This window comes from Chlorocebus sabaeus, chromosome 9 (genome assembly GCF_047675955.1).
Source record: "Chlorocebus sabaeus isolate Y175 chromosome 9, mChlSab1.0.hap1, whole genome shotgun sequence".
Taxonomy (NCBI): Eukaryota; Metazoa; Chordata; class Mammalia; order Primates; family Cercopithecidae; genus Chlorocebus; species Chlorocebus sabaeus.
In genome coordinates, this window is record NC_132912.1 from 49,207,194 (window position 1) to 49,221,760 (window position 14,567).

At 45.4% G+C, this 14,567-nt stretch overlaps 1 protein-coding gene across 7 annotated transcripts in view; it reads left to right on the forward strand.

The window, feature by feature from the left end:
• Window positions 1-1,511: 1,511 nt before the first annotated feature.
• LOC140712388 (xaa-Pro aminopeptidase 2-like) overlaps window positions 1,512-14,567 on the forward strand; it is a 37,375-nt gene continuing 24,319 nt past the window's right edge. For 3 of the 7 annotated variants that reach the window (XM_073018943.1, XM_073018947.1, XM_073018946.1), the window contains exons 1-3: window positions 1,512-2,123; window positions 6,635-6,808; window positions 12,366-12,504. The gene's annotated coding sequence lies outside the window, so the exon portion shown is untranslated. The remainder of the gene's footprint in view (window positions 2,124-6,634; window positions 6,809-12,365; window positions 12,505-14,567) is intronic. The other 4 variants (XM_073018948.1, XM_073018944.1, XM_073018945.1 and 1 more) reach the window with 4 other exon arrangements.

Here is a 14,567-nt window from a genome sequence, read left to right on the forward strand (position 1 = left end):
GGAAAAGAAAAGAAAAAAAGAGGAAGAAAGGAAGGAAGGGAGAGTGGGGGGAGGGAGGGAGGGAAATGAAGAGAAAGAAGGAAAGAAAGAAAGAAAGAGAAAGAAAGAAAAGAAAAAGGAAGGGGAGGGGAGGGGGAGGGGAGGGGAGGAGGAGGAGAGGGGAGGGGGAGGGGGAGGGGAGGGGAGGGGAGGGAGGGAGGAGGGGAGGGGGAGGGGAGGGGAGGGGAGGGAGGGAGGAGGGGAGGGGGAGGGGAGGGGAGGAAGGGAGGGAGGAGGGGAGGGGGAGGGGAGGGGAGGGGGAGGGGGAGGGGGAGGGGGCAGGGCAGGGCATTTACCTCATGTAAATGAAGTGGGTCTGCAACCAGTCTGATTGCAACCAATCAGAGGCTGAAGTGAAATTACTAAGGGCACACTTTTATGCAAAGATCTGATTGGTTGCAAACAGCAACCAATCAGAGACTCAAGTGAAGTTAACATAGTTGCACTTCTATGCAAAGGAAGACTTGGCCTGCAATCAGTCTGATTGTTTGTGGACAACCTATGGAGGCTGAAGTGAAGTTTCAAAGTTACGCTCCTTTGCAAATGTCTAACAACCAATCAGAGGTACTTTCAATTTCCCATCGGCCACGCAGAAAAGGTGGGGGCTTGCAAAAGGAGTAGCCTCTGGTCCTTTTGTTACTTAGGCATGGAAAGTTAGGGTTCTCCTTTCAATTTAGTTCTAGGAACTCAGCGTGAAACAGCCTTAGGTTCCCTGACTCCAGAACCTATTATCCTGCCTCAGAGAGGATGATCCCTCTTCAGTGACCCCCAAATCTTGGGACATACTTTTTATGGCTGTGACTCTTGGTCAAAAGTGGACTGTCGGTACCTGTCTGGGGGCTTTCCCTCATATCTAATTGCAAATTCCTCCAGAGCAGGGACCATACCTTCTTCAATCTAGCACCTAGCACAGTGCCTGGCAACATAATAGGCTCTTGATACAAGCTGTTCAATGAACGAATGAATCAGTGAATGAATCTCTTCTCCTTTGGGGACTCTTTAGTGGGAGCCTTCATTGAAGAGTGGTTGCACCACAGAGTGACCTATAGGCAAAAAAATTTAAGAGCTGGGACAGCCTGGGTGGGGGGATGTTATTTGGTCAGGGAAATATTTTAACCCCATAGATTATGTCCCTGAGGTATTTCAGCCTATCCAGGAGTTGTATTTATGAGATGGCCAGGGTCAGGGTTCATTCTGTGGTCAAAATTAGGTGTTAAATACCCATTATCATCACCATCATCATCATTATCCTTTATTGGACATTTATCATGTGTCACATGCTGGTATAAACACTCTTGTATATTAGCTCATTTAATCTGCACAGTGACTCTGGGAGGAAGGGGATATTGGGTTGAACCATAAGAAATTGTCAATATTCAATCTTTTTTGACCCACAAAATAGCATTTTCATATGGTTCAACCTAATGTTACCGAATTCTTTTACCAAGGTTCAAGGAGGTGAGTCCCTTGCCCATATTTCAATGTTTATCTCTCTGACTCCAGAGCCCTTTTGCTATTTTCCCTACACTGCCGACTTCTATCAGTTGTAAAATCCCTGCTATAAGCCAGTCCACAGGGGCTAATAAGTCGGACAGGAGCGGGACTGGCTAGGGTTTCAAATGCTCTTTTGCCGCGGGGAATGAGCTGACTTGGTCTGAAAATGTTAGTCTTTTAGCAGTCGTGTTTCCAATTTCTTTTTAGTCTCTCACTCATCCAGAATCCACCTCCCTCATCACACACACACACACACACACACGCGCGCACACACACAGAAGAGTCAAGCAGCTGACTCACACACCATGCCGCAGTTGCCTTGACTTTGTTCATGTAGGCTCAGCAGCTTGAGACTGCAACCCCAGCATCAGCAGTGTCCTCAGTTGGCACCCGGAGGAGCTATTGCATTCTCCCCTTTATTGTGGAGATGGCTGGAGCCGGTGCTCTTGTCCTGGGGGAAGACAGCCATTGAGATTGGCAGAGGCTTAAGTATGAAGTCAAAGGCAATGCCTGATATCAGAAGAGACCCAGGCAGCAGTGGGGAAGTCCTACCAGCTGGATCTTTGAGCCTTGGACAGAACCAGCAGCAGGTAGGGCAGACCCCAACTCCATTGATATCTCTGCCGCTCGCTTGCCAAGCCCTGTGAGCTGCCCACTGGGGAAATAGACCTGGCAGTGCTGGAGGTTGGGGAGGGAGAGACATATAGTACGGTAAGCAATGACCCCCCAGGAGAGGCTCACAGTGATCCCCACCCCTTCACAGTGTGAGGGCAATGACAGAACATTGTCCGGATTGGGGATGGGCAGGAAATAGAGGCCAGGGAAATGCACATACTCAGAGCCTCAGACATCAGGTGGGCCTGAGAGTCCTGGCTGAGGAATGGGGGGGTGAGTCTGGACGTGCAGGCAGACTTCCCATGATATTCTACCTTGAGATGAGTGTGGTCAGGAGGAGAGTCCAGGTTGACTGCGAGGTAGATCCGAAGCTACAAGCCCTGGGCCACAGGAGAGAGGAACCGGAAAGGCTTCCTCCAAGAACCCCAGAAGCCTCTGGCCTTTCCGGGCATAACTAAAAAGAGAAGCAGACAGCCCCAGGATCTTACTCAAAGAGAGCTCAAAGGCTTGCCTTCCTGTATCTTCTCTCATGAGGGGGCAGCTTGAGATGCCACAAAGCACCCTGGGCTGGAAGTTAGGAGGCTGGAGTGCTAGTCCCATCCCGCCGGCCAGAGCCCTCCTCTCCCTGGGCTTTAGTGTTCTCCATCTGCACAAATGATGAGGCAGGATGTGTCAAGTGGGGAGGGCAGTTGGTTCTACCGGAATCATGGTTTTCAAACTTTTGCAGTTTGGAACACTTTTTTAAAACAAAATCTAACAGGGCAGCTCAACATGTAAGGTGGCAGATGAAAATAGAGTTGCTCTCAGCCTATTCCCCTCCCCAGAGGCTCCCCTAGAACCTCCATGGTAGCCCAGAGCCCCTTTTAAAGACTGCTGGGTTAGAGAGGTGGGCCTTCAACTTGAGTGTGCACCAGCATCACCTGGAGGGTTTGTAAGAATAGATTGCTGGGCCCACCCCTAGAGTTTCTGACTATGTATATGGGATGGAACTGAGAATTTGCATTTCTAACAAGCACCCAGGTGATGCGGATGTTGCTGGTCCAGGCACCACACTTTGAGAAGTACTAGGTTACATTCTGTGTATTCTACTAGGTTACATTCCTGTGATTCATGTCCAGTCATTCAATATTTACATTAATCCACCTCAGATAGATTTTCTGTGATATTAAAGCATAGGAGAGCACCTGGTATTATCCCTGGCACATAGTAGGCACTCAGTCAAAGCTGGTAGGATCCACTCTAAATGCTCTGCCTAAAAGTCTGTTTAGGTGTACAGTCATGCTAGCTACTGGTCAAGGAATTCACAGAAGCAGAAGCTTTTCTTTTAATAAGTTTACAGTCTGCCATGGCCCCTCCACCAACCAGGAAATAACACCCCACTAATTCCATCATTAGAAGTTACTCCATGTTAAACATTATCCTTTCCAGATATTCTCTTTTTTTCCAGGTAAAACCCCTGGGAAGGGGTAGTTGTTCAGTCCCTGACCCCTCAGCCTTTCTTAGATGTTTTCCCCATGTGGAGGTGACACAGCTCTGATCCTCTAGGACTTCTTCCAGGGCAAGGACCTTACCTGTATCATTCTCCCCCACATACCCCATGGCTCCTAGCCCAGTGTCTGGCACAGAGTGGGCACTCAGTACAAGTTTGCAGAAAAGAATAAAGGAAGCATGTGGGCCCCAACTTGACCCAGCCCACGTAGGCCACCAGCACCCTCATCATGGCCAAGGCTGCCCACTGGGGAACTTTGGAGGGCACATGGGGAGGGCAGGTCTCCAGTCACACGCACCTGGGATTGCTGCCCAGGAGGTTTTGCAAACTGGCTCCAGGAATGTTCAGGGCCTCCCATTCCCCACATCCTCCTTTTCAGCCTCACCACATTCTTAAACAAATTGGCACTGACCCTGGTGACAGACTCGATCATTTCCCTTTGCTTTGTGATTGTGTTAAGTGACTGGCAAAGGCCTGTTCCTGAATAGTCAGCACATTCCTCAGGACGGCGAGTGGGAGCCCATCTGCTCCTGGAGCGCTTCCTTTCCTTTATTGTGCTATTTTGGCTTCAATTTCCCATTTGGACAGGAGCATCTTCCAGCCAGTGGGGAAGGGGAGAGGGTGGAGAGGAGCGCCACAGTCTTCCTTCATTTCTCACTCATCTCCCTGGTTTCTCTGGAAATAAATCAACAAATATTATACTACGTGCCTGGCGCTGCTCTTAGCTTTCCACATGTGTTCATGGAGTTAATCTTTACAACACCGCTATGAGGAAGGCACAAATATTACCCCCATTTTCCAGATGAGGGAACTGAGGCTGAGAGAGGTAAAGTGACTTGCCCAAGGTCACACAATATGTGATAGAGCTGGGATTTGAACCTAGACAGGTCTGGCTCTGAAGACTGAGTTCTTACCCATTGGCTCTACCACCTTGCAGGGTGTGGATTCTTGAGGCTGTGGATCTGGGCCCAGTGGTATCTGAGGCCATGGCCCTTTCCCTCTTCACTGTGTGTCAGCAGGATCCAAAGTCAGTTAGATTGAACACAGAATTCCAGCCAGGCGCGGTGGCTCACATCTATAATCTCAGCACTTTGGGAAGTTGAAGTGGGAGGATCACTTGAGACCGGGAGTTCAAGACCAGCCTGAGCAACATAGCAAGACTCCAATATTACAAATAAAATAAAATAAAATAAAATTGGCCAGGTGTGGTGGCGTGTGCCTGTAGTCTCATCCACTCGACAGGCTGAGGTGAGAGGATGGCTTCAGCCCAATACTCTAGCCTGGACAACAGAGCAAGACCCCGTCTCTTAAAACTTTTTGAAAGAAAATAGAATTCCTTGCAGATCAAAAGGTTTTCTTCATCCCTTGCCACTGACCCACTCATTTAAAGCAACATTTGAACTCACAGATGCTACACCAATGTGGACTCTACCTTCGGGTTATAAGGGGCTGATGTAGTAATGCTAAACAGCTCATGGTGTGCTCTTCTCGATGTACCTTGCCTCATTTATGTCTCACATCAACTCTAAAGCATGTTGTAGGGAGAAACTGAGGCTCAAAGAGCCCCCAGCCAACCACAGACCCAGCATGTGGGCAATTCATTACTACACTAGATGCTAAACAGCCAGGTAGCTTTCGCTAGGTGTCAGGTGTTGTCTGAACACTCTCCCTCATTGATTCATTCAACCCTCATAACAATCCCATGAAGTAGGTACTATTATTATCCCTATGTCCCTATTTCACAGATGAGGAAGCTGAGGCACAGAGAGGTCAACTAACTTGCCTGAGGTCACACAGCCAGAAAGTGGGAGGTCTAGGATTTGAACCAAGTCTGTCGGCTTAGACCGTTGGGTTCCTAGTGTATGCTCTTAACCACTACACTGTGCTACCTCTTGGCACTGAGGTCACCTCCGGGGACTTGAGATACCATGATACGATAACCTCCTCCACTTCTTCTCCTTGTCTTCCTGCCATTCCAAATTGACTTGATATTTCCAAGCACCATAACTCTCAGAGGTTCTGGAGTTCAAATTACAGCACTGCACTCCCTAGCAGGGTGACCTCTGTTTCTTTCTGTACCTCAGTTTCCTCATCTGTGGAAATAATATGGTAATGAGCCCATAGGGTGGTTGTGAGCATGTAGGTCAGGCACAGTGGATTCCCCCATCACCACCACCACCTCCTGTTGCATCTTCTCCAGCCCAGCCCCAGCATCCTGAGGGGGGAAATGGTGCTTCACGCCCTTTCACTTATCAGTCTCACCCTCCGTGTCTGTCTCTTCCTGTCTCAAATGAAAAGCAGCCTTCAGTTACAGATTCCCTAGCCTTTTCAAAACTTGGTGATTACAATTCCTCCCAGGAGATCAGAGAAACCCATTTCCCTAGCATTCTAAGCAGGAATTCTATTGTCATTTGTTAACTCAATCATGGCCAAGGTGGCCCAGCCCATCTCCTTTCTTCCACACCCATAGGGGACATAGAGAATAGATAACTTGACTGGAACAGATCCTAGCAGCACCCCATGGCTAGAGTCCCTGAGAAAGAAATTCACAGCAAGGAAAGGCACCCATTTCAAATAATTATTTGGAATATGATGATTCCTTGAAACATCAGTGACTGTGCAAGTGAGCCTCTCCATCTTGTCATCTTTACAGAAAATGTTGAGGTACTAGACAGGGAATATAAATTTTTCAGTATCTTTCCCTATCTTCCTAAGTGTCCCTGTCCTATAATCCCAGTCTTGCCTCATTGCTACTGGTGTCTTATGTCCTCAGCTCAGTGGGGTAGAGCGTAGCGCTACCTATAAGCAGGCAGATAGGATTAGAAAATAAAGTCCCCTTCACTTAGCTCTTCATCCACAAAGCAAGTTCTAACCCTGGCCACTGACTGAGCACTAACCGTAGCCTAGAATGTTCCATAACCCTGTTCAAAGAATGAGCCTAAACCTTGGTAACGGACTGCCCTTAATATAGTTCACAGACTGAGTATATAATTGCAGAGTGAAGAAACTCCAACCTGGAGAGGTAAAGCAACTTGGCCAGCATCACACAGAACCAATCCTCCACCCCAGCCATATACTGATCATGAATTTTAGCCACTAAGAACAAGATTTCAAGCGTGTGGATGAATAGTGCAAGTGACCTCTACCACTAAGATTCCAACTCAGAGACAGGTGAGTGAGTGGGCACCAGATCTTTGTCTCTGAGGGAGATGCCACTGTTCCAGTCTTCATGGAGTACTGGGGCTATTAAAAAGAATTCTTGCCTAGGGAGAGTGATTTGTATGATTAAAGAAATCAATAAATTGCTATTGAATGCAGTCCAAACTCACTTACTCAAACTAATTGGAGGTAGCCTTTCAAATTAGTGAACCATTGTATTGTAGGTTACTTGTAAAGAAACGGAGCTTATTGTTTTGAATAATTCACAGTACCTCCAAGTAAGCTAATCGAGGTCTTAGGAGATTTGCCTTAATGAAATGAAAAGAATCCCCAGCATCAATCATTCATATGCAAAGCGTCCTGCCAAGGAAATGATACAGTTTGCTGCCTTGAAGTATAGAAACTCAGTGCACAGAGTCCATTTATTCAATTCATTTATGACTTTGTTGAGAGTGGACAAAGTCAAGACAGATAGGGCCCAAGCTATCCCCATTTGGTACTCATGGAGTGTCTTCTAATGAGGTTTTACTGTAAAAGGAAACAATCAGAGAGCAGCAGGTGCAATCCATCCACTGATGAAATAAAAGATGGTTTTGGAATACTGTCACTTCCTTTTTTTTTTTTTTTCCTAAGAAGACATTAGAAAAAATGTTACCAACTCAAGTCAAGTACCTCGGTGCTTTGTCAAAACCCGGAACAAACATTAAGGGGAAAAAGCTCTGAAGGTCGAGGAAGGGAAATAAACAAGAGTAAGTAAAGCATGAATCATCCACTACCACCTGATGGCTCCTTAAAATAAAAATAAAACTATGCAAGGAAATAAGAGTCCATGCCACAGTCAGGCATGTTGATAGGGAACCTGGCATGGACTCTTATTTCACAGAAAGAACTGACCTTTGGCTTCTGATTTGAATTGCCTTTTCCTCAAGGCCTTGCAGAGCCCACCTTGTTTCCCAAAGACTTTGAGGTGGTTAATGACAATGAAAAAATAATGACAAAATAAAAACAGAGAATTAGGACCAGGGAAAATATTAATAGAAAGTTTTAAATCAAGAGTTAAAGACCTGAAAGGTCACATAAAGTTGCACTACAGGTTTCTAAAAAGAGGCACAGTTGGAATTCAAACCAGTTCAGTCCAACGGACCACCTTCGGAAGGAGCACAGGATCCCCAGATGGACCTATCTATAAGTGTGATCATGGGCTAGATACCCAACTTCTCTAAGCCAATTTCCTCATCTGAATGATGGGCCTAATCAATATTGTCTATTTCATAGGCTGTCATGAGGACTTAACGAGATGGTGTCTTTAAGCCACTGAGCTCCACTGTCTAGCAGAGAACACGTGCTCAATAAAATGGTAGCTATGAGAACAGATATGAAGTCTCCATGATGCAATACAAAGTATTTGCCCATAATGGCATGTCATTTAATCCTCGCACCAGCTCAGGCCTTGGGCCCAGGATCACAGAGAAGGGAGAGCAGAGGAAGGAGGGAGTCCTTGGGGAAGCTTCCTACAGAAGGTGGTACCCCAGTTGGAGCTTCCGTAGGATGGGTAGGATATGAGGAGATGGAACTACAGGTGAAGAATGAGCTGGAAGTGTATGGGGACAGTAAGAAAACCTACTAAAGCAGATGGCCAGGTAGGAAATGAGGTTATAGAGAAGAGGATAGGGCAGGATGGGCTCATGAACTTGCTGAATCAGGCCAGATGGTGAAGGAATGTGGATGTCATTTGACAGGAAATGGGGAGTCATTGAAGGATTTTGAGCAGGTTGAGCAGGGGAAGGATGTGGCATGTTTGAAGGGATGTTTTCAAAGGTGGAGTCATCTGCTGCTGTCTGCTGTGTGCAGGCTGTGGTGGGGGTTGAGAGAAACAGAGACTGGCAGACCAGTTGCAGTAATCCAAGGAAGGGACATGATAAGAGCTCAAGCTAAGGCAATGGTGACGGAGAAGATGGGCGGTTTCCAATTTCAGTTAGGGGCACCTGAGAGGGATGATTTGACATACTGCTTTTCTAGACTCAAAATTCCATGAGGACAGGGACCATGCTCTCCTTGTTCATCACTGTACTCGTAGGACCTAGCAAAGTGCTTGGAGCATAGCAGGCGCCCAGCAAGTGTTTTATGAATGAATGAATGAATGAATGAATGAATGAATGCCTCTATGCAGACAGACACTGAATAAGAGTGGTTGCTTGCTCAACAACAAGCAATAGTACAAGGAAAACAAAATAGAGATTTTAAAAAAAATCACTTTAACTGACTTTCTTTCACCGTCCCTGGACTACAGCAACAATGTGGTGTAGGAAGGCAGCCCAGGAGAAATCCAGAGCTGACTGGGAAAGAAGCCCTTTAAAGCAGAACCTGTATCAGCAGTGATGCTTTGTAGGAAGCATGCCAACCATATGTCCCCTGGACAGTTCACACAGTGTAAAAACATCACAATGCAGGTAAATTATAGATAGGAGGAGAAAAATGGCAGTATTTACCTCACAAAAGGATTACCTGAGGCTCCATTTAAAGTAGCAAACTGCCTTTCTAGTGTACTTATTTTGAGACCAGGACTTGACTTACTGAAACTGGGTTCCCATCCAAGACAATATAGAGTAATTGTCTATACTGGTAAGAGCCTTGATTTGGGAGTCCAGAAACCTAACTTTTGACCTAGGCAAGTAGCAGAATGTGGAGGTTACGTTCACAGGCCCTGGAACTGGGCTGCCTGGATTTGCATCCTGGTGCAACACTGACTGGCTGTTTGGCCTTGGGCAACTGGCTTAGCCTTTCTGAGCTTCAGTTTCTTCCTCTGTAAAATGTGATGATACAACACCTAATTCTGCCTCGTGAGGTTATTGTGAGGATTAAGTGAGGTAATGCATGGAATGTGTTCAGCAATAGCTAGAAGGTTTCAGTAAGTATTGGCTTTCACTCTTAATCCTAACTATATGACCTTAGGCAAGTCACTTCCCCTCTCTGGGCCTTGGTTTCCTCATGAACCTGAAGCTTCTTTCAGTCATACCTTAGGGGTGTGGCCCCTACCTGTACTACAAACTCATCATCTATCACACATAAAAGCATCTCCACCCTCTGGGGTCCCCAGTTGATAACTCTGCCCATAGAAGGACCATTGGGATTCGTAGAAATGAGCAAAGGCCCAAATAGACAAGACTAGGATAGACTCATTTTTCTTAGTGTATTTTGTAAAAGTTCCAACTCACTCAGCTCCCACCTCTAAATTTTAGCCCCCTCTTTTCCTCCCAAGCAACCTTGCTTCCTTAACCATCTTCATCCCAGGCCCTAAGGGAAAGGATGCTCAAGAGCACTGCTATCCTCTGGACAGCTCCCCCAGCCAAACCCCCATTTGGATCCCAAGTTTTTCTTTTAGGTTTCTCTTCCCCAACCCCAACTCCAACCCAGGAAACTGCAATCACACCAACCTCTGCTGCCCTCTGCTGTCTGGTTCCAGATGTGCTGGTTCCAGTTGGGCCAGTTATGTCAGTTTCCAAGGACCTGTCAGTTTTTCTAGGCCCTAGCTGCCACTGTTACCTCAGGAATAAAACTCAGATGTCCTCTGCAATATCCGTGCTGTCCCTCAATCTGGACAAATGCACAGTCTTTCCTGTTCAGACTCGACAGCCAAGCCACATCTGGTGTGGTCCATGAGTTCAGAACTGTTCTTTTCAGCAAAAAAAGGAAGCTACTAGAGCCATCCATATTCTCATCTAAGCCCCCTTCTCAAACATTCTGCAATCATTTATTAAGCATTTGCTGTGTGCCAGGCACTGTGCAAAATGCTGAATATGCATTCTTACTGAATCCTGGCATCAACCTTCCAAGCAGGTAAAATTATTATCATTACTTCCATTTTAAAGATGAAGAAACTGAGACTCAGAAAAGTGAATGTCTTGCCCAAGGTCACAGAGCCAATGAATGGCAGAGATGGGACAGAAAAACAGATCTACCTAGCCCCAAAGCTGGTGTTCTTAACCACTGGCCATAGTGTGGAGGGTAGCTTGGAGGGGAAGAGAGTGAAAGCAGACTAATCATTTAGGATCTATGGTAATAGTCCAGGGCAGAAAGCAGAGGAAGTGATGATCTTTAGATACATGTAGGAGGTAGACTTGATAAGACATGGTGTCAAGGCAAGGGGGAGGGAGAGGTCTGCAATGACCCTCAGAATTCTGGCTTAGGCAACTGGGTGGACAGGGACATGTTGCAGCATGGGGGAAATGAAGAGATCCATTTTGCACATGTGGAGTAAGAGACATCCAGGTCGGGAAAGTAGGGAAGGTCAGTAGGCAATTGGATTTTTTTTTTTGTTTTTTTGGTTGTTGTTGTTTTTTGTTTGTGTGTTTGTTTGTTTTTTGACGGAGTCTCGTTCTGTCGCCAGTCTGGAGTGCAGTGGCACGATCTTGGCTCACTGCAATCTCTGCCTCCAGGATTCAAACGATTCTCTTGCCTCAGCCTCCTGAGTAGCTGGGACTATAGTCAGGCACCACCATGCCCGGCTAATGTTTTGTATTTTAGTAGAGACGGAGTTTCACCATGTTGGCCAGGATGGTCTTGATCTCCTGACCTTGTGATCCGCCCACCTCAGCCTCCCAAAGTGCTAGGATTACAGGCATGAGCCACCGCGCCCGGCCGGCAATTGGTTTTATGAGTCTAGAGCTCAGGAAAGAGGCCTGGGCTGGCACCGACTTGAATATGGGTGAGAGTTGAGTGTAAATCATCAGAAGAGAAGAAGGCTGAGGCCAGGACTTCAATATTTAAGGGGAAGGGAGAATAAAAGAAGTGTAGGAAAAAGTCTAAAGAAAAAGTAGGCACAGATGTAGGAGAAGAACTAGGAACAATTGTCAAGGAACTCAAAGAAAAGGAGAGGTTCAATGAGGGAACAGTTCTGCTAAGTCGACTACCACAGAGAAGTCATTGCCCTTAAAATGGCCCTTTAGATTTGGGAAGTAGAAGGCTGTTCTGATTATCTATTGCCGTGTAAAAAAACAAAAACAAAAACAAAAGCAAAAAAACCTTAGTGGCTTAAAGCAATAAAAATCATGGTATTATCCTATCATCTCTCATGGTTTCTGTGAGTTAGGAATTTGGGGTTGGCAAGGAATCTGGCTCAGAGTCTCTCCTATTGTTGCAGTCAGAGAAGGGCTGGAAGCTAGAACACTGGGTGGCGGGGAGCTAGGGGCTGGCCTGGGGGCTGGCTGGCCTTCTCTTTCTCTCTCTTCCTGTGGTCTCAGGGCCTCTCCATGCCACCTCTCTGCAGCGGCTACTCTGAGCTTTCTCACAGTCTGGAGGTCTCCGGGCAGTCGACTTGCTTGTATGGCAACTGAAGACCAAGAGAAAGGGTCCCATGTGCTATAGACAGAATGCTCGTGTGCTTCCAAAGTCGTGTGTCGAAACCCTAATCCCCTATGTGATGGTATTTGAAGATGGGGAAGTTTGGGAGGTGATTAGAGGTCATGAGGGTCCAGCCCTCCTAGTGGGATTTGTGCACTTATAAGAAGAGATCCAAGAGCCCCCTTTCTCTCTACCCTCTCCTTCCCTCTCTTTCCACCTGTCATATCAGGACATAGCAAGAAGATGGCCATCTGCAAACCAGGAAGAGTGTTCTCACCAGACACCTGATCTGCCAGCACCTTGATCTTGGACTCCTCAGTCTCCAGAACTGTGAGACATAAACGTTCATTGCTCAAGCTACATCCGTGGTAATGTGTAACAGCAGCCCAAACTAATATACCATGTTTCTGTACATCAGCAATGACAAATCCAAAAGGAAATGAAGAAAACAATTCCATTTACAGTAGTACGTAAAAGAATAAAATATTTATCAATAAATTTAACCCAGGAAGTGAAATACTTGTATACAGAAAACTACAAAACATTGCATATAGAAATTAAAGAAGACCAAAATACATGGAAAGTTCACTTTCACCATCTGCCATTGGTCAAAATACTCATAAAACCCTGCCCAGTTTCAAGGGGAGTGGACAGAGACATCCCCTCAACCTGCCACCTCCCAGTAGTGAGCACCACAAAGGTCATTAATGACTCTAGCAAGAGCTCCTTTGGTGGAGTGGTCGGGCTCAAATCAGACCACTGTGGACGAGGATAGGGGTAGACAACTTTACAGAAGGGCATACAATACCTGGATCAATGAAAAGACAAGGTATATTCCAGGATGTTTTTGAAAACTCAGATATTTTCCCCAGATTAATCCAAATGTCTAACGCAATCTCAGTTTGAATCATAACAGGAATTTGTATAGGACTTGATGAGCTGATCTTGAGATCATCTAGAGAAGGAAATATGCAATATGGCAGAGAAGTGTTTGAAAAATGGGCAGGAAGTCTTCCACTACCAGCTATCAAAGCACAACACAAGCTATAGTAATAAAGCAGTGTAATGTTGGCACCGCAACATAGATCAATGGAACAAAAGAGTCTAGTACAACCCCATGTATAGGTGGGGCTATAATATACACTACATAAGGCATTGAAAATCAATGAAGAAAAGGTATACCCGTCAATAAATGGTGTTGGGACAATTAGTTGTCAAATTGGAGGTGGGAGGGTTAGGGCGCAATATTCTTGAATCTGTACCTCTTGTCATATCCAAATACAATTCCCAGATGGATTAATGAGCTAAACACATGCGCACTCACAAAAAAGTATATGAAACTCTCTAAGAATATATAGGACAGTATTTCCTTGTTAAGTATGTCACAAGTCCTAGAAATTATAAGAGTATCTTGATAGGTTTTTGGCTACACACACAAAAAATTTCAGTCTCTAAAATTAAAAACAAAGCTAAAAGGGAGAAAATATTTGTCAAATAGATAAAGGAAGAATGCAGAAAATATATAAAGATCTCATTTTTAAGTTAATAAGAAAAAAAAACCAAACAACCCAATGAGAACATGGGCTAATGAAAGGAACAGATACTCAAAGATGAAGAAAAAAATAAAAGGCAAATAAAGCATAAGGAAGCATAGTCAACCTTTACCAGCCAGCAGGTAAACACAAAGCAGCAAGAGACCAATTTTCACCCATAAAATTCGTAAAACCTTAAACCATTGACGTTATCCAGTGTTGATAACATTATGGAAACAGCTATTTTATTGGTAGAAGTGTGAACTGCTACAGTTTTTCTTGGAGGGCAGTTTGGCAGAATCTACTGACATGACAAAATTGTGCACTTTTCTACTTCTAGATGTGGATCCCAGATCAATACTTCATGTGCATGGATTTTCATGGCCCCTGTTTGTAACAATGCAAAGTCAGAAACAACCCGAAGGTCCATCGGTCATGAAATGCAAGCGGGGTAGGGATTTGAGGACAAGGATAAAGGTCTGGAATCTCCCACAAGGGCAATGGAAAATATAGCTGACTCAAGACAGGGAAAAAGATTGCCAAGCAGCACCAAGAGGCCTGCTGAGGTTGGACACCAACAATTTGAAGTGATCCCAACCCACAGGGTTGGGATATATTCTCCTGTACAGAAGACAGATGGTTCAAATGTCCTGGGGTTTACTTATTTATTCAACAAATAGTTATGAATGCCTACTAAGCTCCAGGTAGTGTTCTAGGCCCTTAGATATAGCAGTGGACAAAAATAAACAAATAGATACACAATATAATGTCAGGAAAATACTCTGAAGAGGTAATAATACAGAATAGGAAATAAAGAATGGCAGAGGCACTGTTTAAATAACGAGATCCGGGAAGGCCTCTCTGAAAAGGGGACATCTGACCAGAGGACTGAATGAAGT